Source organism: Papio anubis, chromosome 8 (genome assembly GCF_008728515.1).
Source record: "Papio anubis isolate 15944 chromosome 8, Panubis1.0, whole genome shotgun sequence".
Lineage (NCBI taxonomy): Eukaryota > Metazoa > Chordata > Mammalia > Primates > Cercopithecidae > Papio > Papio anubis.
Window position 1 is genome coordinate 122,028,887 of NC_044983.1, and position 24,890 is coordinate 122,053,776.

Here is a 24,890-nt window from a genome sequence, read left to right on the forward strand (position 1 = left end):
GGCTGTGTGTCAGGAACGCAGAGGTGGAAAGAGTCAATGCTCTTCTTCATGGAGCTTCCAATCCAGTGGAGAAAGGATGTCATCAGCCTGTTTTGAGACACAAAAACAGGTGTTGTAATCAGGCAAGTGTTGGAGCTAGGAATCTTCTGGGCCATTATTCTGGGGATACATAAGCCCCTGATAAATCAATCTCTTCTTAAAAAATGATGGCTCTTAAGATAAATGGGGGAAACAAACACTCATTTCGGGAAGGAGAGCTATTGCAAAAGAGCCTCGCAAATAGATGGGGAAATGACAAGTGAATATAAAATGGGCACTGGAGCGCACTTAATTCCCAACTTTCTCTGGGGTAATAATTTGGGTGTGTTTTCCCCTCTTGGATGCCTTCTCACAAGAGGTGAGACCTGGTGCCTGGTGCAACCTTTCTTAACCCTTAATTTTCGAATTCCTCTGGGGTATTAATATTGTAATGGGATTATCAGGACATTGTAAACACAGTTTTCTTTGAGAGTGAAACTGCCTTTGCAAAGATTATGACAGCAAGAGAGGTCTAGAAGGGCTGGCTCCATCTTCTTTCTAGCCTCACAGGTTGGCTATCCACACTCATTCCTGGGCATAGACCAAGCTAACCATATGAAGAATTTAGTTGATAGTTTAACTTTGAAGCAAAAATGATAATAGTCCCTCCCTGAAACTGACCCTCTCCTTGTGTGGGAACTGAAACCGCCTTCGTAAGACTAATGAAAAGCCACGAGATTAGGATTATGGAAGGGACCAGAATTCTCCTAAAATGTAGGCATAGGTTACTTTGCTATCGTGGGTTACTGTACTGAAGGTCACAAGCTTTATAACTTCCCCAATTGCTCCTGTGGATAACATTGCAATTGTAGAACCTACGGTTGATCTTTTGAGATTCTTTCAGACTATTGCATTCTGGGGACTGACTAACCCATCTGGACCTGTGACTTATGACTCAACTTGTCCTGCACCCCCTACCGAGAGACTGATTCAGCACACAAATACCATTTTCCATATCTCTATGATTTCATTCCCAACCAGTCAGCAGTACCCCTTCCCTAGCCCACTGCCCGTCAAATTATCCATAAGAACCCTAGGCTCTGAGTTCTCTGGGAGGATGATTTGAACAATAAACTGTTTTCTGTTTGACTAGCCCTGCATTAATTAAACTGTTTTTTCTACAAAAAAAAAACTGCTGTTCTCAGTGCATTGACTTTTTTGGTGAGCAGACAAGACAAACCCACTGGGTGATTACAAGAGGGGGAAGAAAAAGTCGTATTTAGAAGGTGGTTCTTTTTCTAAAAGGAATGCATTGGTAGAATATAAAATTGACAGGCATCAAAGCCCACAGAGGTTAGGATCCAGGTTTAGGGGTAGAGTATTTGTGTTCAGAGTCCTGGCTCACTCACTTATTAGCTGTGCAATCTCAGGCAAGTTACCTGTGCTCTCTGCAGTTTGGTTTGTTCCGTAGTAAAATGGAGATAAAGTATTCACCTCCCAAGATTGTTGTGAGGATTAAAGGAGTTTGTGCTGAACCCGGCACATGGAAATCACTCATAAGGTTTTTTTGAGTTGGAGTCTCACTCTGTCGCCCAGGCTGGAGTGCAGTGGCATGATCTTGGCTCACTGTAACCTCTGCCTCCCGGGTTCAAGCAGTTCTCCCTGCCTCAGCCTCCTGAGTAGCTGGGATTACAGGTGCCTGCCACCACATCCAGCTAATTAAGATTTTTGAAATAAATTCTGACAAGTCTGGGAAACACTGGGTGACTTCGATAAGGAACCGGCTGTTAGTTCATGAGCAGATTTTTTTGCAAACTATTGTGTTTAGAGGACCAAGTTACGCCCTTCTTGGCCCCTTCTGACTCTTCAGACATAAGCACAGGCCTAGTACTGGCTCATGGTATTTGTAAAATGGGGAAAATTAAACATTACCTATCCTAGGGCAGATGCTTGAACCAGAAGATTTCTGGAAAATCCATCCCAGCTCTAAAACCTCTGATTCTGAATTGTGCTGGATTCTTACAAATTCTCTTTAGCTTCTTGGGCTCTGTAAAATATAAAACATTGATCTTATCCTCACCATATTAGGATTTAGGAGAGATGCTCTAGCTTATTGGGAGAAGAAATACTTTGTAAGTCAGGGATAAAAATGTACCTAGATTGACTACTTAAAAAGTATTGGACTCACTTTTCTTTCTCTTTTCAGATTTGTTCTCTTGTTATGCCTTTCTCCTTATTTATCTCCCTTCCCTAATGCCTCAAATCCCAGTAAATGTCCTTTAGAATACAGACTTTGTTTATATGTTTCCCTGCCAGAAGCGAAACATTCAGTTTTCACTGCACATTGTCCCTGCAATGTGTTATGGCGAGGGAGTCATTAGAACTGCAAAATAATGGTCTTTTAAAGTTGGACATCTCCCTGCCCATCATCCTTTCCCTTATCACCTTTTCCCTTGACTAGTACAGACAGCCCATCTCTGTTGATTGTTGACTGATGGCTTCCACAGGGAAAGCCAGAGTTATCTTCAACTTCCTGATCTGCCTTTGCCTTGCCCATAGGCATCTTATGATTGCTTAATCCTCTTAGAACCCAGCTTAGGGAACTCAGAATTCCCATGGTTAACCTAAGCAATAAATATTCACTAATCGACTGTTCCTGGAAGAGCATTTACCCAGAAGACAGGAAACCAACACCCTTGCACAACAACATGAAGAGCCATTTCCCTTTGTTACTGGGGCACCAGGCTCTGCACCAGGTGCTGGGGATGAGAGTGAGAAAGTCAGTCAAGGTTTCTGTCACCATAACGCTTATAGTTTCCTGGGGACTTACTAAGTAATTATACAAATGCTTATCAAATTTCTATGGTATTAGGTACTGTCAGAGAAAAGTTGCACAGATAAATATTTCATGAAATTGATGTGGGATGTTAAGGAAGATTACAGGATGATTAGTCTGACTCCTTTAGTTGTACTTACCCCAAGACCTTACTCACACCCACAATATAAAGTTGCAACCTTGTTTCCTGTTTCTGGAATCTTTGCAAAGGAGATTTAGATCACAGAGTCTAGATAAAACGGGGCTTGGGATTCTAACAAACAAACAACCTGGAGACCATTGGGGAAGAACCTTCTACCTTTAAGCTGATGCTTCTGAGTGATTGGTTTAGCTTCTGGGGATTAGAGAAGCTCAGAGGATGGAGAGTGATTGACATTTCTAGACTCATCAGATTCACACATGGCCCCAGGGAAAATCTTTGGAAGTTTGTGCAGGGAGAATAGTAAAAAGAAGACTGTTGACTGAAAAGCTAACATCTAGCTGGAATGGATAGCTTCCCATACCTGGTTTGCAGCTTTCAAGATGGAATCTGAGAAAGGCTAAAGAAGGAAGGTACACCTTTCCAGGTAGCCCAACTAGGCAACCGATCTGGAGGGTGGCAGATGTTGCAGTCTCTCTTTTGGCTGACCCACTGAACATCAGTAATGGAAAGGTCCCAGAGCTGACTCAAGTTAGTGATTCTGATACCTGGAACCAGAATCACCTGAAAACTGGCAACCATAGAGAAACCCAGGGCATAGATTTTTTTTTATTTTTATTTTTTATTATTAGTTTTTTGAGACAGAGTCTTGTTTTATCGCCCAGGCTGGGGTGCAGTGACGTGATCTCGGCTCACTGCAACCTCTGCCTCCTGGGTTGGAGCAATTCTCCTGCATCAGGCTCCTGAGTAGCTGGGACTACAGGTACCTGCCACCACACCTGGCTAATTTTTGTATTTTTAGTAGCAACAGGGTTTCGCCATGTTGGTCAGGGGGATGCAAACTCCTGACTTCAAGTGATCCACCCACCTTAGCCTCCCAAAGTGCTGGGATTACAGACATGAACCACTGTGCCCGGGTCAGGGCATAGATTTATAAAGACAGAATGAGGACAGTCTCAAGGGACAGAGATGGGGGTGGAGAATCTGTATATTTTTAAACATCTAGACTGAACCCCATGTAAAGGAGTCCATGGGCAAGCCTGAGCCAGTCAAGCCTCTTGTAGTGGATGCCATCATTCTGTTCATTATTTTAAATATAGTAGTCATTTCTGGAATCCTCCTTAGAAAATCATGATTTCAATATTTTAATTTATGTAAATTTATGCTCCCTGGAACCAGGTCAGAATACTTTTAAGATTGTGCCTCTTTGGGAAATCAAATGTCTGTTCTTAATCTTAGAATGAATATTTAGTGAAGGTGCTCATTCCTGTGAGGAGTGTGTGGGTATCAGTGAGCCATCAGTCAACGATCAACAGAGATGGGCCGTCTGTGTATGTGTATATGTGTATAAGCATGCTCACATGGTGTTTTCAGTAGGCGTTTCCAAAGTGTTAACGGTTGAGACATGGTAATCTCAGATGTCATTTGATATGACCCAGTATGAGGGCCCAATCTCTCAGTTCTATTTTGATTACACACATGTGACACAGAGCACCATATAGGTGAGATGCTTTATTAAGTGTTTAAGGCTATTATTATTTACCTAAAAAGGACACCATTTGCCACCATGACTTTGGTGGGGCTATTTTAAAAGGCATTAGTTTATTTCATCTACAAGTAGTTACATGCCAGAACTGTACTAAGTTCATTCAGAGATAACAAGCGCCTGATAAATGACCACAGAGTCTTTCAGTTTAGTTGGGCAAACAACTAGCGTAAGTGACCGTGGCTCCAATGTCATGTGATAAGGGATTTGTATTCAAATCTCTAGCCCCCACAAAGTGCCTGACACTCACAAGGTGTTCATTAAATGGGAAGGATTCTCCTGGAGTAGGGTGGACCAGCACCTAAAGACCTGAAATCTCTTCCCAGTCCCTATTTCCCATGGGCACCTTGACTACTAATCTAGTTTCTATTGCTTCTGCAGGTTGGGGCTGGGAGCTTCTGATTCAGCCACGTGTGTGCTGTTTCCATAGTTATATGATCAGAGTGACTAATTCATCAAAGATAAGTTTCTAAAGCCTAATGGAGTAATATCTCTGCACTGATACACTCTTTCTTCCTTTAAAATTGGTGTGTGTTTTCTATGTCTTTTATAAAACACTCAAAATAATCCAGAAGGTCTTTAAGCGTCATTCAGTTCATCACCATTTATTACTATTCTGTGCAAAAAGAATATGCTAAGCATTTTACATACATGATTTTAATTTTACAACATTCATAGGAGGTTTTATAATCTCCATTTTACAAAGGGAGAAATAGAAGCATAGATAGCTGAATTATTAATTTGCCAATTATTAACTTGCTAAGTACATAATCAGAAAATAGTGGAGTTAGGATTCAAATCCATGTTTGTCTAATTTCCAAGTTCACAAAAAAATTTCTGTTACACTGTCTCTCTCTCTCTCTATATATATATGTCATATATATGTGACATATAAATGACATTGGAGGCTGTCATTCATTATCTGAATTTCAGAGACATTTAGAGAATATCTGATTTTGAATCTATAAGATATAGTCTCTCTATAAAGATTTTGATTTGTCTTCAGACACACAAGGATTAGCTAAGCATGTGTTTGACCATGTAGCAAACACTAGAGATACAATATTGAGAATACAGATACAGTCTAATAAAACAGAGAACTGTAAAAATCAAATTAAATAATTGTAATTCAGCAATTGCTGTGAAAGGTAAGTCCTCACTTCTCAGCTCTGGAAGACCCTGATGAGCAATACAAGCTGTTAAATCTTATGTCAGTCCTTGCAGAGATCATCCTGAATCAGGGGCCTGCACAAAGACCATGTATAAAGGAAACTGAAAAACAACCACCACCTCCCTCTACTTCTTGTTGAGCACATGTTCAGTGTTGAGTGAGTGAGTCACATGAGCTTGCAAATGAAGCAAGTGTTTTAGGGAGAGAGAAAAATAAGTTTGTGGGCAAATGACTCCATCGTTTCTAGGGTTAATGATATTGATTTTGCTCCATGGCATGTAAGAACAGTGGCTTTGAGAAGTAGTTGGTAATCAGCAGCAAAAGGCCAAGGATAGCATCTGTGGTAATGAGAGAAAGTTTCTTGAAGTTTCTCTGTCCACAAATAGGAAGACTTTGATTTATCTTCATTTATCCAATCTTTGAGTTTGCAACAATTTGTACACACAGTACCTTAAACAGCAAGCTTCGCAGATCTGAAAAAGTTATACTTAGGGTGTCAGGATCAGTTGCTGGTATTTGAATTGAGAGAGGAAAAGCGAGTGGGAGTAAGGATCAGAACAGTGTGTCCCCAACTTGCCCAATCATGAACTCTACTTGGGCTTGTATCAGTTAATTATGTCCATAACTTGTTTATATGGCAACCTCATCTGTACCGATTGCATTTGTTTAGTTCCCACTGTAAGGTGGATGGGGATGAGCTGGTCTAGATGAAGCTTGGCGGATAGGGTCTCTCGTCTTTGGTCTCAGCTGGGCTGGCTCATGAGTCTCTGGTTGCCTATTCTGGGTTGGGCACAGCAGAGGTTCACATGTCTCTCATCCTTCTCCCGAGACAGTGGTTAGCTAAGGCACCTTCTTCTCACCACAGTGTCGAAGGTGCCAGAATCAATGCAAGTGCCCAAGTGCTTTCTAAATTTTGGTCCAAGAATATCTGATATTCTATTGCAAAGAGGGCAGGTACGAAGGAACGTGAAGAACTGGAGCCCATTACTGTGTTCCACCCTAGGTCCCTTATTAAATATGTTCAGTCTAAACGAACATAAATATACTAATATAGAAATATTTGTATAAGTATCTATAGTATAGATATTCATATTAATAAATATTTTATAAATACTTATTTAAATGTTTTTATAAGAACATTTATAAAAATACATTCGTATTTTTAAAATATGACTTTTCATATTTAAAAGGTTAATATTAATATTTATTTAAAATATTAAATATTTTATACATGTATGTTTTCTCTATTAATTGCTTTCTTTTCTTTTTTTATTTCTTTTTGTAGAGACAGAGTCTCGCTATAATGCCCAGGCTGGTCTAAAACTCCTGACCCCAGTTGATCCTCCTGCCTTGGCCTCCCAAAGTGCTGAGATTACAGGTATGAGCCACCAGGCCCAGCCTCGATTGATTTTTGAATCATACTCTCTGAGTGGCACCTGAGCCACTGACGCTTCTCATCAAGTGACTTTGAATCTAACATAAAACCTTTTGAGCATTATTATGATTTTTTACTTTGAGCGTTATTATGAACTAATCAAACGTGTAAATGTGTACATGTGCATGCATTCAGTCATCTTGGAAACGTCAGCTTTCAAAGAAGCTCTGAATCTTTCTTCAGTGTTCTTTTTATAACAGATTTATTGAGATATAATTTACATACCATACAATTTACCCCCTTTAAAATATACAATCCAAAGGCTTGTACAGAGTTGTGCAACCATTATTACCATAATAAATTCTAGAACGTTTTCATCAACTCACAAAGAAATCCTGTACCCTCTAGCTGTGACTCCCAAACCCCCATTCTTCAGTTTTTAGGCAAAGTTTGTGATAATTTTCAAAAAACATTTCTATTTTTGTGCTTTCCTAGAGCTTTGGAAATAACTGCGTTATCACATGTATCACATTGCAGGGCTATTATTTGTTCCATTTTCTGTCTCTTTTATGAATCTGTGACTTCCTTGAGGAGAAAACATTGTGCGTTATGGAACTTTATATTCTCAGCCCAATGACTGGTACATCTCGGGCTTCAAATAAGGATGGAAGGGAGGAAAAGAGGAAGGGAAGGAGGGAGGGAGGGAGGAAGGGAGGAAGGGAGAGAGGGAATTTCATAAGCAAATATTTGGTTTAGACTATAGAATATGGTCCAGAGAGAATATCTCCATGGGCTACTTTGGCAAAATTCATCAGGGACAGAATAGCATTTTTTTAAGGAAAATAAAAATCGTGAGTTTTGAACAGAAATCTTTCTCTGAATTAGCACCATCCTGGAAATTCTCATATATTTTCTTCACAATCTCCACAGGATTCTCCACCTAGATCACCATTTATTTGCTTGTGTTAGCTCAGATATATATCTGGCTACAATTACAGAAAGACTTAAAAGTAACTCATACGAGCTAAAAATTTATTTTTCTATGACATAAAAATTGCCTCATAGATGGTTGAGAACTGATAGGGTGACCCTGCTCTACAATATTGTCTAAGAAACTTATCTTGGGCTTCATTATTCTCCAGGATTCCATCTTCAGTTGTGCTATTTAGGATAACTTCCCATATTTCTCCATTCTAGCCAACTCAAGGGCAGGGGCTGTAGCCTTAAGGAAAAAACCTGGAAGTTATACACATCATTTCTGTATGCATCCCATTGGCAGATTGAATCATATGGCCACACCTGGCTGCACAGGGGCTGTGCAACAGACTCTTTATTCTGGCTGACCTTGCATCCAGCTCTAAGTTAAGTGTTAGTTTCTCTTTCTGAAGGAAGAGGGGAAGAATGGATTTCAAGAGACAGCTAGCAATGTGTTTCATACTGCTATTATAAGTACCAATAGGCAATGTAAAACAGTTATTGTTAATTTTTGTTGTTTTAAGTTTTATGTATTAACAGACCTTGACCCCAGAAAAGTTACTGTGACTTTTAAATGTATTTTTGCTATATTCTCCATGTTTAGATATGTTTTATGGCATTTAAAAGAAAATGGCACCTTCATAGCATGATTTTCTACTTTCATAATGGCAATTGTATTTCAGCTGAATTATGGAATCAGTAGGTTTTGGTAAGCCAGCCTGGAAAACTTACAATCACTTACAGTATTGTTTCTATGGGAAAATGGCTTTGAACTCTTAAGAGAATCTGACAAAGAAGTATGCTTTTGGAATTAAACCCATTTGAAAGTTGGGAACTGCTAAATGCACTGAGGTTTGCACACATGAAATAGCAGATGAGATTTACTGGAATGTTTTCTCAGTAACGCCTTACGCAATGCTCCAGAAGCTTCCGTGCTCAGCCAAAACAAGTCCAGCCAGAGTCCCTTCCTTTCTCCATATGTTCCTCAGGCACACAACGGTTGGAGTCTCTTTTTCACTTCAAACATTTAGCTTTTCATCAGAAAGTTGGTTAGTCAGGAAGTTGTAGCTAGAGTAGTTGGGTGAGGATGTATTTAAGATGTTTGGATTATGAGCTAGATCAAGGCTGCTTTCTTACTCTGGGAATTAGCTAGAAATAAAATTGAGGTCTTTTGAAATAACACAAAGCATTTATGTATCGTAATATTAAATAGCTGTTTATAGAATGGTTTGATTCCAAAGTTCTGACTAAGTTTATCAAAGGAGTTTTATAATGCTTTAAAATTTTTTTTTTTCTTTCCCTACTGCTCTAAGCACATGCTTAGCCTGATAATTGGATAGTTTAACATTGATTGTATAACTTAACTCCCAGTTCAGTCTCAACCAGACCAAAACATTCTCTTTCATGCACTTAGCAAGTATTTATTATACACCTGTTAATAAAGTACTTGAATGACGTACCAGGCATCAGAAAATAGATGTTGAGTGAGACTGTCTCAAACCATGCTCTCAAGGAAGATTACCCGCTGTAGAAGAAGGCATACATCGAACAAGCAGTTATAACAAGATGTGAGAAGGCCCATATTTGGGGGCATGCAGTGTGTTGTGGGAACAGATTTCAGGGACAAGGACGGATGCCTCAGTGTAAGAGTCATGGAAAGCCTCCCTAAGGGAGAATGAGGAGGTATGTCAGACACAGGCAGAGGCAGGGAGAATATTATGACATGTCTCACTCAGGTGATTATTACATCACTGGGGAAGTGGGGTACCAGAAGAAGAAAAGAGAGTTACCCTAACACCCATGACTTCTCTATGAGAAAACAGTTAGCATAGAATTTGACACATAAATGTCAAAAATAAATAAATCAACGAATGGTGGAATTTCAGGCAATCTTGCTGATAGCAAGGAAAAGTTTTCTGCCTGTCCTAAGGAGTAATGACCTAACATATAACCTTCTTCCAGATAAGACTAATGCTTCTAAAATTGCTTAGCGACAGCTACACTGGTCAGAGGTTGAGGGATTTATTTTAAGAAAAAAGCTTAAAGAGATTGGAATGCAGTGAAGATATGAGATCATAAAATCAGCGCCTGAACCAACAGGAGCTCCAGAGGTAGTTGTGGTCATATCTTCCATTTTAAACGTAGGAGGTCAAGTTTCCAAATGTGTGCACTCGTGTGTGTGTGTGTGTGTGTGTGTGTAATGAGTTTACAAACTTCAGAGTGGAAAGCTCTGGAAAGAGTCTTCTACTAAGTAAGGAGGTCTTTTCACAGCTGATAAATAAAACAAAAATGATGAGTTAAAATTTTGGCCAGAGAGAAGTGTATTGGAATGTGAACTGAGGAATGCTTCTGGATTAAACTCAAGGAAGAAATCAGAAATGGATCTCTTCTCTTGGAGGGCCATAAAAGTGTCAGAGCACTGGAGAAACTACTTTGAAGCAGTGTAGAAAGAGTCGAGATTTATTTTATTCATATATATATATAATCATTAATTGTTTCATTTCTTCAAAGATACATCTTGAGCAACTAGTATGTGTTCAGCATTGGGGACACAGTGGTTAACAAGACACAATTTGTACTATCATGAAAACATTTAGATTAGTGGGAAGTGACAGACTATTGAAAAAAATCTAGTAAATTCTAGGATGGAGAAAACAAATAAGGCTCTTGAAAAAGAGGGACAAGGGATAGTTAACTGCAATTTGGTGATGTGTATGTGAGGGATTTCTAATGAAGGCTTCCTGGAGGAAGTTATATATACTAAAATGTCTGGAAAATACATAGGGCATAATCAGGTGAGGGCAAGCAGGAACAGAGAAGGGAATAATGAGAGTTCCAGGGGTAACAAACAGCATGGGTTGTAAAAGCTCAGAGAAGTGAGAGCATGCTAGGGTTGGAGGAAACCCTGTGAGAACAGCAGGCCACATATGGTCAGCTGGTATAGATACAGCGCTAAGTTTACATTCTACAGAGAAATGAGACAGGATTTCTGTTTTATTCTAACAAACCACCCCATCTCCCTTCCCCACTCCAGGACTTCAGAGTAAAGCTCTTCAATGGCTATTCTGAAATCATTAGTGCTAATTTTCAAATATTCTACTTTCTGCTTTCAAGGACCAGGAGTGAAATTGCTGGTCCATTTGTGATTAGGTGGGAGCCATATAACTATGTTCTGCCAATGAGTTGTGGATGGCAATGAGTTGTGAATCAAAGGGTTGTGTCTCACTTCTGGGTCAGAGTTTTTACTTGACAGTGTAAGTCCCTCCAGATCTTTACCTCTTCCATGAACGACCTGCCAATATTTCAAATAGTGTCTGCGCCATCATTCTGGGGCCCAGAATGAAACAGAGGTCCCAAATGGCACATGATTGACACAATGTTGACACACAGAAATACCATTTTTTAAAGGCTTTTGTGAGATGTGGATATTGTTTGTTACTGCAGCATAACCTAGCCTACTGTTTCAGACACAAAATAGGAAACAGGGCCAGGCACGGTGGCTCACATCCGTAATCTCAGTGCTTTGGGAGGCCGAAGTGAGAGGATTACATGAGGCCAAGAATTGAAGACCAGCATGGACAACATAATGAGATCTGTCTCTATAAATGATTAAAAAAAAAAAAAGAGGAAATGGAATGTCAAATTAATTTAATTAATAATCATTTTAAATTGTCCCACTTTGTTAGGCACTATAGTGTTAGGCACTATAGATTTAAAACCTGGAAAGAGCTACCGGCCAAGATCATGGAGGAGACAGACTAATGATCAGGTCAATTGAAGTTCAGTGAGCAGGAAAAGTACAAAGCCTTGTGGGAGCACATAGGAGCGCCAGACACTCCCACCCAGAGGCATGTAGAGGGTGGAGGAGGCTGAAACTGACTGGGAAAAGATGCAAAGGAGAAAGCCAGGTTGGAAAGACAGAAAGTGAGATTTCAGGCAATGAAAAGAGTGGGAGTAACAATATAGAGAGATGAAGCCTTGCCTTGAAGAATGGCAGCAAGTATTCTCCTTCTAAAGACTATGAAGCCTGCGGTTTTCTGAGCCAAAACTGAGAAGAGGTGTGTATTTGGGACTACAGAACATAAGATGTAAACTTTAGAGTCCATGGTTCCAGTGGATTTTCTGTAAAAGCCAAGTTAGGGCTCAAGAAAGAAAAGAGACAGAAATAACCAATAACCAAGCAGAGCTGATAGGAGGAACAATCTATGATTCCTTCAGAATCCTGCCTAGTGAGGCTCCAGTGCAGTAACAGGCTTCCTGTTCAGACTCTGACATCTAAAGGGCTCTCTTTGTCTCTAGAAACAATAACAAAGAGAAGGAAGCAGGGGACAAAGCCAAGCCCACGTGACATCACTGTACATGATCCTAGAAACTGGAAATCTCTTAAAGCCAAAGTGTATGCATGGATATCTATTCAGTGGTTCTTTAACAAGAGGAAAAACCTGGCAGAACAGGAGTTTCAACTCACCAAGTGGCTTTTCAGGTGGAGGGTCTGTTTGCGATGATTTTCGTGTGGAACAGAGGGTGCACAGAGAAGTCACCCCAGTTTGCCTGAAACTGCTCCTCCTTACCTCATTATTGGCTGGTAGCCTTGCACTCAAATGCTGATTTTTCTTAGTTAAATATATGACAGTTTAAAGAAATTGACTTCACTTTCTATTCTAATGAGATGTTAGCAATTCTGTTTTTTCTGCTAATTACTGCATATCTTCCTACTGAAGACTCTCTTTCTATATATATGTAATTATATATGTATTTATATACATACACGGATATATGTGTGAACATTTGTGTGTATACACACACACACACACACACACACATATATATATAATGAAACTTTAATAACCTGCCTCTTGGGAGAATCTATCATTGATAAAAATACACTTGCCTTGGGTTGGTGATTTTCTGAGATTTCAATTTCAATAGCTTCTTCCATATTAGGCCTCTTTCACTTCAGAGGAAATAATTATATCCAGGTTTGGCTCTGTTCAATGGGGCATGACTATACCAAAATGAGTCTCTTCCCGAACGGAAAAAGAAAATTGAAAAGAAAAAGAAAAGGCCTGACACACCAGACCCCAAATTATTTAAATCCATTTTCAATGAAAAGCTTGGTAGCTTGGTAAAGACGATGACCTTTGAAGGAAAATTCCATTGAGAAATCCCATTTCCCATGTTGTAAGTTTAGAAGAATAAATTGCATTCGGGGAGGAGCGGGGAAGTTCCTTTCGACATTTAATAAAGCAGGTGGCCTAATTTGAATTTTCCCATTAGGTCTCCTGGAGCGATCTCAGAAATATGTTGGCCTTGCAAACTGTAACTCAGCCTTGGGTCTCTGTCTATAGGACTCACACAGTTTTTTATGAGCAGTAGAATTAGAGTCTGGATTACTTGAAACATCCAGCAGAAAGTTATTTGTTAGAGTGTTGGTTTTCTGATTTGCTGTAGACTATTAAATAAGTTTTCTTATTTTCTGCCGAATATTAATAATCTGACTTTCTAGTAGGCAAAGGCCTCATCTCTCAGCCAGCCTACTTTTTTCATCTTATCCTGTTTTTCTTTTTTTATATTTATTTTATTTATTTTTTAAAATTTTACTTTAAGTTCTGGGATACATGTGCTGAACGTGCAGGCTTGTTACGTAGGTATACATGTGCCATGGTGGTTTGCTGCACCTATCAACCTGTCATCTAGATTTTAAGCCCCACATGCATTAGATATTTATCCTAATGCTCTCCCTTCCCTTTCTCCCCAGCCCTCTGACAGGCCCTGGTATGTTCCCTCCTTGTATCCATGTGTTCTCAATGTTCAACTCCCGCTTATGAGTGAGAACATGTGGTGTTTGGTTTTCTGTTTCTGTGTTAGTTTGCTGAGGACGGAGGTTTCCAGCTTCATCCATGTCCCTGCAAAGGACATGAACTCATTCTTGTTTTATGACTGCATAGTATTTCATGGTGTATATGTACCACATTTCTTTATTCAGTCTATCATTGATGGCATTTGGGTTGGTTCCAAGTCTTTGCTATTGTAAATAGTGCTGCAATAAACATACGTGTGCATGTATCTTTATAGTAGAATGATTAATAATCCTTTGGGTATATACCTAGAATTGGGATTGCTGGGTCAAATGGTATTTCTGATTCTAGATCTTTGAGGAATCGCCACACTGTCTTCCACAATGGTTGAACTAATTTACATTCCCACCAGCAGTGTAAAAGTGTGCCTACTTCTTTGCATCCTCGTCAGCATCTGTTTTTCTACCATGAGAGTCAATGGGGATGTTTTCATCGCACATGCAGGGAGAGGGAGTTCTAGAAAGAACATCTGCTTCTGATAGGCTTGGTGTTGATGTCAGTCCTAATCAATCCAAATGTAGGCATTCCCTCTCTGTGTGATGGGGCAGCCCATGCAGAGTCAGTTGCATCCCTTTGTTTATTCAACCAATGACTATTGAAGGAACTTGGTGTGATGCACCAGTCACGGCCCCTGCCCTCATGTGGTATACAATCAGGAGGCAGAGTGAGAAGCACTCAAGAAATAATTAGGCCCATCATTATTTCTATTGTGAAAGTGTTACACAAAAGAAGTATAAGATGCAACGAGAAGGTATATCAGAGAGACTCATATGTATGGGTGCCCCCACAAAGGCCAGTAATTTGGTGTGGTTTTCAAACAGATTAAAACATTTTAATTTGAAATAAAATGTTTAATTTGAATAAATGAAAACATTTAATTTTCATTTAACAGAAGTAGGAAGAAACTGATTAGAAAAATACTTACTCCATATTACTAAAGGAATAGCAAACAAGCTCTTTGAGGACTATGTAAGAGAGCAAGATGGATGTTGACTTCATGATGTGCTTTTTTATAGGGTTTCAGCAGACTGTTCAGTGTGACAGATTTACTGGGTGAGAGGGGTATAGAACTTCCAGCTACCTACCTTTCACCTTTGTTTAGAGTAGTGACCCAGTCCTAACTTCTGGGTTGGGTGCACAATTTCTTCCCATGCCATAGCTAGGAAGCATATAGAATGCTTCCAGAGCATCCACATATCCTAATGACTCTCATCTTTTATTTCTCGCTGCACCCATTGAGCCTATATGGCCATATGTTCCCATATAATGTTCCTGGGGAATCCCAGCAATAACTGGGTGAGATATTTGAGGGATAGTTGCAGATCATCCTAAAGTGGGGGAGAGAGAGAAAGGGCAAAAATTAAATAAGTACATTCTGTTACTGGCAATGCCACCTATGCATAACCCATGGGGTGGTAGGAAATATAAATTCTCTGCTAACCAGCTGACATAATAGACATTTGTGGAAAAGTCTCGAGGATCCTGAATTCATGAAACAGCTTCTTCTTTTGCCCTGGTTCCTCATGTTTTCTAGCAGCAAAATTACTCTGTCCCCTTGGTGCCTTGGAATGCTCCCAGCCTAAGCTCAGCCCACATCCAGACAGGCCAATGCTTTGGCAGCAAGCTGACCACACAAACCCCTGTAAACCGTGATCAAGTTCCTAGATATTTTGGCTACTTTAGCCTTTTATTACTGAAGGAATACATTACTTTTCTTCTTTAAATCAAGGGTGGTGTCTGTCACTTCCCCCTCAGTTATCTCCCATGAACTTGAAGTTCTGTCCCTCCTCCCCGCTCCAACATGGCCACTGTCATTTTGGGATTCACCCCAGTCTTCCTGGCACATCCCTCTGGTGATTCCTGCCACACAGCTGCACTCTGGCTCAGGGCAGGAGAGCATTGTGCAAATATGGGCCATCTCTGAGGGCTGGCCAGCACAGTTCTGGCCATGGGACTCTGGCTTCACAGCCCTCTCGTGCCAGAGCTTCTGTACAGCTCAGAGATGGTGCCAAGGCAGACTGGAGTGGGTGCGCGGGAGGAGAACACAGACCCACAAAGGCCGGCTCCTGCTGTGCCAGGTCTCATGCTCTGACGTGGGGCCCCACTGACTGAGCACAAAAGAAGCCTTTCTTTCTGTCTCCATTTTCTGGGAATGCAGCCTGAATAGAGGCTACAGGACAGGAAATAGTTGATGGTGAAGGCTTAAAACATGGGCTTCGGAGTTAGTGAGAAGGGGATTTACATTTCTGTCCTCAAACTTACAAGCTATGTGACATTAGGCAGACGCCGACTCTCACGGAGCCTTAGTTTTCATATCTATAAAATGGGGATACTGACATCAGCCTGGAAGAATTATGATAATTGTGTGAGATGAAGCATGCAAAATGCTGAGCACAGAGTCTGGCTCCAGAACCAATGGCTATTAATAAGGACTGATTTCTCTGGGTTTTGCTAGAGTGTTTGCATGTGACTATCCCTCCTCCTCCAAAAGGACAAATGTTAGGAAGAATATTTGGCTTGACTGAATTGGCAGCGGAGTAGCATCACATGCTTGCACTGCATGGCCCAGAATTACATCAGAGACATCATCTTCCCTGCACGCCTTACCACGCCTTCAAACAAGTGCACCGTCTGGCACAAAGACCGAGAAAAGGTTCTGGTCCCTTGAGGTTGGAGAAGAAAGCAACAGCAAAGAAACAAGCTATTAATATTAATGTTCCAGGAAAAGAAGAAGAGAGAAAGGACACAGGCGCCCAGACAGAATGACTCCATATGGCTTTGATGTGTTCGTTTCCACAGGACAGGGAGCAGCATGGAGAATACAAAATAGTGAGGAGGAGGGAAATGAGGAGCTGGAGGTGTCCTGGCAGCATCTGAGAAATTATATGAGCTGTAGGGAGTAGGTTTTGTCCAGACAAAAAGTCAGCCAACCACACTACCATCTGCAACCATCAGAGAACAAGCCAGAAAGGGAAAGGGAAGCCCGGAGTGCCCTGTTTGTTCCAATTAGTGGGTGTAGGATATTTTCTGTAAGGGTCTGTTGTGCTAAACCCAGAGGACGTCCAGCATTATTGAGACCTCTTCCAAGTGTCTCCTCTGTGGGTCTCTTCAAGCAAAGTGCTTTAGTCCCTCTATTGGGATCCCGTTGTACCTCTCAATTTCTCACATGTATACATTCTCTGTTGTATAAAGAGCCCAGCCTTTGCAGTCTGAACTGGATTAAGATCCCATCTGCACCTCTACCTGGCCATGATATATGTGGCCTATTACTCTAGCACCCAGTACCCCTGTTTCCTCATCTATAAGTAGTTTAAGTAAAATAATAAGGTGAGGAAATAGTTTGTGAGGAATTGAAACGAAATAAGAGTGTACAGGACCTAACAACAGTGGTGGGTGTAAATATTAGAGCTCATTCTCTTTCTTTTCCCCATACCAGAGACAGCACAGAGCAAAAGGGTAAAGGAATCTATGGCAAATGGAAAAATCTCAGACTAATACGTTACTAGCAGCACAGGTATTGCAGACTCTGTTGAAAAAAGGGAGCTTCCTCGGGAATACTGCAGGCAAAGCCCCCATACATTGAGTGAACTTTGAGCCCTTTGTACAGATAGAAACTGAGACTACACTGCCAACCCAAGTAAAAAAGATCTCTGACATGTGAAGAAATATTCCAGCCTAGAGCACATGGGAGGTACAGCATTACATTAAAAGAACTTTTTGGAGACGGTAAAAAGAAGAGGAATTGTGCAGCTTCAGCTACCGCCATCTCACTGAGCTGAGATGATGTCTGGCTAAGTGTTTCTATCATTTCCTTAGTGATAAGGAATTGGGGTGTATAGCAGAAGCCCACCAAATAATATCTATAGGCTATTGTACATCATAAAACTTTAGTTAATCATTCAGTAAAGTCTATTTGCCATGTTTTACAGTAATTTTAGTATTGTTCAATTATTTCTTTGGATTATCTTTTGATTATCTTTGTAGGATCTCATATTAAATAAATCTTTAGGTATTAAACTCAACATGAATGGACTGTATCTAAATATTTTGTTATCAACATTCTTTTTTTTTCAGATGGAGTCTCGCTCTGTCACCCAGGCTGGAGTGCAGTGGCACGATCTAGGCTCACTGAAAGCTCTGCCTCCTGGGTTCATGCCATTCTCCTGCCTCAGCCTCCCGAGTAGCTGGGACTACAGGCGCCCGCCACCACGCCCGGCTAATTTTTTGTATTTTTAGTAGAGATGGGGTTTCACCATGTTAGCCAGGATGGTCTCAATCTCCTGACCTCATGATCTGCCTGCCTTGGCCTCCCAATGTTATCAATACTCTTTTTTTCTAGAAAGAGTAAAACCTCATCGAGCAAGTCCCGTTAAGAATGCTACATGAGAGAAAACACTTCTTTAGGTAATCCTGGAATGGGGAAGACCCTTCTAAACACAAAGAGAAAATACTGACAAATTTGGCTACGTAAGAATGGAACATTTCTGTCCAGGAAAAAAGCATGAAGAATGACAAATGAAGGATCGATTTTTCTCAACAGATAAAGAACTGTTGCAAATCATTGAGAGACCATTTGATGACAGAAAGAATAAATATGAACAGGTAAAAACATGAACAGACTGATCTGTGAAAAACAAAATTGGCTTATGAGCATATGAACAAATGCTCAGCATCACTCATCATTAAATAAATAAAAATGTTAATAGCAATGAGAAAAGTTTCCCAGGTTAGATTGGAAAATATCAGAGTCTCATCATATTGGCAAAGTGTGAAGAAATATATATTCTCATCAAGGATTGGTGCAAACTTTGGAGGGCAATTTGGCAATAACTGTCAAAGTTTTAAAAATGCTTGGTCAAGGACTGACATTTTAAATATTTTATCTCCTTGATATGGCTCAACATATGAACAAAGATGCATGCACATAGATTTTTTGCAGTTTGTAATATCATAAAGACTAGCAAGAAACTCAATTGGAAACAGACTGTTAAATAAATGATAGTTCACCTTTAAAATGGAATACTACAAAGCTATGACAAAGAATAATGTGTGTGTGTGTGTGTGTGTGTGAGAGTGTGTAGGGTGTATGTGTATACATTAAAAGTGTGGGGAATCTCTACTAAAATACAAAAAAAAAAAAAAACTAGCTGGGCGTGGTGGCAGCGCCTGTAGTCCCAGCTACTCGGGAGGCTGAGGCAGGAGAATGGCGTAAACCCTGGAGGCGGAGCTTGCAGTGAGCTGAGATCGCGCCACTGCACTCCAGCCTGGGTGACAGAGCGAGACTCAGTCTCCAAAAAAAAAAAAAAGAAAAAAAGTGTGGTGAATTAAGAGTGTTATATTTTTATAAGGAAGTTTCTTGTGAAATTAAGTTAAAGTTAAATAAATGCTATTAAGCATTTGTCTTTTGATTTAAAATAATTATTTCTAGCATGTAGGACAATACTTTGCACATAATGTATATACCTAAATATTCATTTAGTGTGAAAAAGTAATTTGGATGAAATATTAAAAGAAAGTACCTTTTTAATAAGAGTAGACCCAATGAATACCTTCATGTCCTTCTATACCCATCTTTAACCTCTTTTCCTGGGAGTGTAACATGTGGGAAAGTACACGAAAAAATACACAGTTCAATAAATTATGACAAAATGGACATCGTATAACCACTAAACTGATAAAGAAATAGAACATACCCTCTCTTTTCACCTTTGAGTTCATGGATGCTTTGTCATTAGAGCCTCTGTTTCCTTACCTGTAAATTGGGGATATTGAAAATCATAACACGAATGTGCTTGTAAGATCACATGAGATAATGTTACTGTCATGCTTATAAGTGATACAGAGTTCTGCAAATGGGGAAGATTATAGGTCATTCAGTTTGATTGATGTGTCAGAGGTTGGCAGGTACAATCAAAGCCCAAAGGCATTTTGCTCGAAGTCATCCCTATGGTCCTTACTATCCTGGGCAGATGTGATGTAGGGAAAACAGCTGCCCATTTATTTATGCTTAACATTCCAATAATAGAACACTACACATTTATGCCTAGTGTTCCATTATTGGAACCCTGAGCACGTGGGAGTTATTTATATCTACTGCTCAAGGTCATCACCAAGTTCTGATTTTCACACATGTCTGCAAATCAGAAAATTGCAACCTCCAGCATAAATGGGTTAATGGACTTAATGGAATTAACTGGTGGTCAACATTCTGCCACCACACTGAGAATAAACAATAAGCTTTTCTCCTTATTCTGAATCTGTAAGTTTTGCCAGGGAGCAGAAGAGATAGAGCCATGGAATCTCCTGGGAGACTCTCAGAGCGCTCGTTGGAATGGTCTACAATGACTAGGGGAGGAGTCACCTTGCAGTAGCCTCTAGGGATGTGGAGTGGTTTGCCTGCTCTGCCAGGTTCCTTCTAATGGCACTCTAGCTATGTGACCCTGAACAAGTTATTTAACCTTGTGCAGCATCAGCTACCCCATCTGTTTCAAGGCAAACTTAATCTCGGCCTTACAGGGTACTGTGAGGGTCTTTGTGAGATAATCCGTGCAAAGTGCCCAGTGAGATGTCCCACTCAGCCAGTGCTCAGACATGTTTACAGAGTGTTAATCTCAGAAGGAGCTGATTATCAACATTCTTTTGCCTAGAGAGAGGAAAGTCTATTTGCCATTTTATGCAGTTTATATACATAAATACTATTTGCATATTATATAGTAATAGATTTTACTGGACAATAATCTCACCAGATAATCTTGGTGGATGAGATTGCAGCATGTGGGGTACTTATATTCTTTAGGGCAGAAGAGTTTATGTGGATCTAGAGCGGAGTGGTGGTTTTATGACTCCTGTAGTACTCGGTTGATTCTCCATTGCTCCCAAATAGGTCTTTCTTTACTGATGACAGGGTCTCTCCATACAGTGACACGTGGGGCTTGATGAGGGAAGATACGGTATGTGAAACTTACGTAGGGACAATGAGAGCAGGAACACTGTGCTTAGGCTTTATGCTTGTGTGGGCAGGGAAGTGGAGGGCAAAGGGAAAAGAGAGGAAGAGAAAATGACTCAGGAGTAGAAATGTGTAAAGCATGAGTTGAGAGCAAGAAACACTGAAATAGGATGTTCTCTTAGGGAAATATTAGATGTGAAGGCATAACATACAATTTGGGGTCTTGACCGGAAGCCTTTGTTTCCAGCAAAGGCATTAAGAATTTATCCTGCAAGTAGTGGGGAACCACTGAACAGGGTAGTGACACATCTCAAGCACGGGAGGTAAAATTGAATTAGCAAATTAACTGGAAAACAGGATAGTGATTAGCTACAACAATTAGTATGTGCAACTCAACAAAAATCCCCTGGCACAGAGCCTCATGTACTTAACATATGCCTCGTGAATTTTTATTTCAAATGTAAAATTACTGTTACTTAGATGTCATCTGGCCTCTCCAACTTTTAATATAAAATGACTTTGTATTTTATTTAAATCTGAAGTTAAGTGACTAAGTATTTCTCTTGCATAAACTCAATCTGAGGGATGAAATGAGATTAAACATCATAGTATCCCTCCAACCTCCTTCTTCTACCTGCCCCTGCCCATCACCAAAGTCCTCTTTGCTGCAGGTGCTAGAAGAAAATGGATATTCATTGTGTTGATGATGGGAGGCCTTCATGGAGAAGTCCCACTGGGTTCCAGCTTAGCCAGCTGCATGATTTCATAGAGCATCAAGGCAGATGCTAATGGGAGGTTGGTGGAGAGGTAGTCAGAAAAGGGACTGACAGAGCAACTCAGAGAATTGGGGGGAAGGTTTAATGGCAAAGATGGAAATTCAGCTGGGCTTCTATGAGTTTAGTTTTGTTGAGAAGCAATTACAGCTGCTGAAAGAAGTCCTAAGAGTCAGTGTAGTATATGAGAAGGGCATGAACTTTGGAATCAGCCATGGCCAGATCACAGAACAGCTCTGTCAGCTTGGGGAAGTGTGTTACGATTGTGTGTTTACCTGTAGAGAATGGGATAAAATAGGATTTCTGTGAAGATGAATCAATGATAGGACATGAAAGAGCTTGAGACAGTGTCTGGCATGCATACTTCTCTATGTTTCTGGGTTTTTTTTGTTCCTTGTTCTCCTTTTAACTCCCATCACCTAAAATTTTGACACAGGTCATAGTCGCCTGTTTTGTTGAAAATGTCCCTTGCCTTCTGTTAGGGAAGAGTAACTCTTTATACTGATGTAGCACTTTGCTGTTTTGAAAATGTTTTTATGGATATTATTATCATCTGCTCTTCATAGCAACTCTGTGAATTACGGTCTTATCCTAGTTTTACAACTGGGGACATTGAGGCTCATTGTTGCACAGCTAATAGTGAGCGGAAAAATCAAGTTATTTGGCTTTTAAAGTGCTGTTTTCAGCCACAGACAGTATAGAGGCATCTATGAGGACTCCCCTGCTTCTGATTTCAATACTGTGTGTAATTGTGGTATCCTGGAAACCACTTTGGGTATCCTTTTAACCTGGTTTTCCAGACGTGTCTTGCCATTTAACCAGGACACCGGGAACATTAGAGTGAAATGAAAATGGAGACCGGGCCACCGTGCATCGGTAATATGGTTTCTCCATGTTACCAATCTTTAACCCATAGCCATGTTACACTAAATTAATTACTAACTGCTAAGAATTGCTTCTAAAGCACCGGACAGAGGGAGAGAACTCTCCCTCCTCCATCTCCCCTCTGCTGCACATATATACATGCATGCCCAGTTCTAGCGTTAAAAGTTAGCAGAGGCCGGGTGCGGTGGCTCACACCTGTAATCCCAGCACTTTGGGAGGCCAAGGTGGGTGGATCACGAGGTCAGGAGATTGAGACCATCCTGGCGAACACAGTGAAACCCTGTCTCTACTAAAAATACAAAAAAATTAGCCAGGCGTGGTGGCAGGTGCCTGTAGTCCCAGCTTCTCGGGAGGCTGAAGCAGGAGAATGACGTGAACCCGGGAGGCGACGGAGCTGGCAGTGAGCAGAGATCGCGTCACTGCACTCCAGCCTGGGCGACAGAGCGAGACTCAGTCTCAAAAAAAAACCAAAAAGTTAGCAGAGATTTCGAGTTCCTCCTCTACATGCATGCAGATGGCTTGCTTATAGTCTTCTGATTCCTGTTCATTAATTTGATGTGCATTTTGTTGCCTGCTCAGTTTTCTTTCTTGATTCTGGTCATGCTCTTATCCCTGCTATTCTAAGAATGACAACTTCCAGAATTCCATCTTAATTTAGTCATGTCACAATTATAGCACCCCACCTCTCTGACCACTTCAGCTACTCTGCAACCTGGGTTAAGCACCACTGTTGACACTGTTGACACATGTCCTCCGACATGACATATTAACAGGCTCTATACCCCTGGCCATTCAGAGTTCCATGGCACGTATGGTGTAAGGCTCTGATGGAGAATGAATGAAACTGGACAAGATGCCATAATGCGGTTTCACCAGTGGAGAGAGCCACCTCTCATCAGAGGCTTCTGCCTTCACAAAATATTGATGAGGTCCCCGCCACAGTGTCCTTGTCATGGGAACTGATAAGGGTGAGAGAAAAGACAAGTGAAGAGAAGAGTGTACCTGAAATAAAATCTAGTTGACCGCAGATCATTGGCATGTTATTCTTTGTGTCCTAATTACCTTTGGATGTTTTCCTTGTCCTTTAAGGTTTTGTCTATCATTGAAGAATGAATTGTGTCATTTGTAGAGAACTGTGAAAGCTAATTAAAAACAAAATCAAAAGCCACAGATGTAATTATTACACAATGAGATAAGGATAACAGTATCTGATGGCATTTCATATATGAAAAGTGAATTTTAATTAGAACCCCAGGTGGTAACTAAGAAATCAGGTATAAAGATATTTTATCTTTACTGCCTATTTGCAAAATAATTGTGCATCACCAGATTTCTTTTTATTATTATTATTATACTTTATATTCTAGGGTACATGTGCACAACATGCAGGTTTGTTACATATGTATACATGTGCCATGTTGGTGTGCTGCAAACTTGTCATTTACATTAGGTAAGGTCCCTAATGCTTCCCCCCCCCCCTCCCCCCCACAACAGGCCCCAGTGTGTGATGTTCCCCTTCCTGTGTCCAAGTGTTCTCATTGTTCAGTTGCTACCTATGAGTGAGAACATGCTTACACCAGATTTCTTGAAAACGTTCCCTAAAAGGAGGACTGTTCTTGATCTTGGCCCATACAACACAAATAAATAAACATACTTCTTTATCAAGACCAATGTGCTGAATCTGATATTGAAGCCATACAAGATTTAGGACCATTTGAAACTTGTAATCATTTAGTATCAAAAGATTAGATTCATTCTTCCCAGTTCTGTAAAGCATAAATATGACATGTATCTGTAATGGCAATGAAATAAATATTTTAAAGCATCTACTTTTGTCTTTACACATAATTTATAATACTATTTTATGACTCTGTGTGTGTGCATATAAAATACACAGCTCATTCGAGTGCAATATAGCAAAATAACAGTAATATGCTTGTACATATTGTGTACAGGTTGAAATGGTACTGAGCAATTGGGAAAGCTTTCTAGTAAGTAATTCCTAAAGGACCATTTCTATAATCAAAGTCATGTGTTGTCTCCATCTTGTGGATGGGAAATGGAGAGGGCAAAAGGGTCAATAGGGTAGAAGGTAATGGCACGTGTATATCTATGTAGCAAACCTGCACGTTCGGTACGTGTATCCCAGAACTTAAAATAAAACAAACAAAAAACGCAGAGACAGAATTTAATTTAGTCTGTACATAAGAAAATAGATAATCATGACAAAGCATTCTGGTTTTCCAAATTTCACTGAATTATAATCAAATAAAATTCTTGAAATTATAAAAAAAAGAAGGCAAGCAGGAGTGTTTATCTCCTTTAACATCCATCGCTTGCCCAAGGCTAACAGGAATGCTGTGTTAAG

At 40.3% G+C, this 24,890-nt stretch overlaps 2 long non-coding RNA genes across 3 annotated transcripts; one reads left to right on the forward strand and one right to left on the reverse strand.

Moving 5' to 3' along the window:
* Positions 1-9,609, reverse strand: LOC103887114. The gene is made up of 3 exons (XR_651066.4): positions 9,521-9,609; positions 1,951-2,065; positions 1-87 (listed from the first exon to the last, which is right to left on the reverse strand). It is a non-coding gene; the product is annotated as an uncharacterized LOC103887114 (long non-coding RNA).
* Positions 7,012-23,549, forward strand: LOC103887115. Of its 2 annotated transcripts, none has more exons than XR_004185927.1 (2): positions 7,012-10,171; positions 23,296-23,549. It is a non-coding gene; the product is annotated as an uncharacterized LOC103887115 (long non-coding RNA). The 2 variants fall into 2 exon arrangements; XR_002523981.2 differs by having other exon boundaries at positions 23,319-23,549.
* The last annotated feature ends 1,341 nt before the right edge of the window (positions 23,550-24,890 follow it).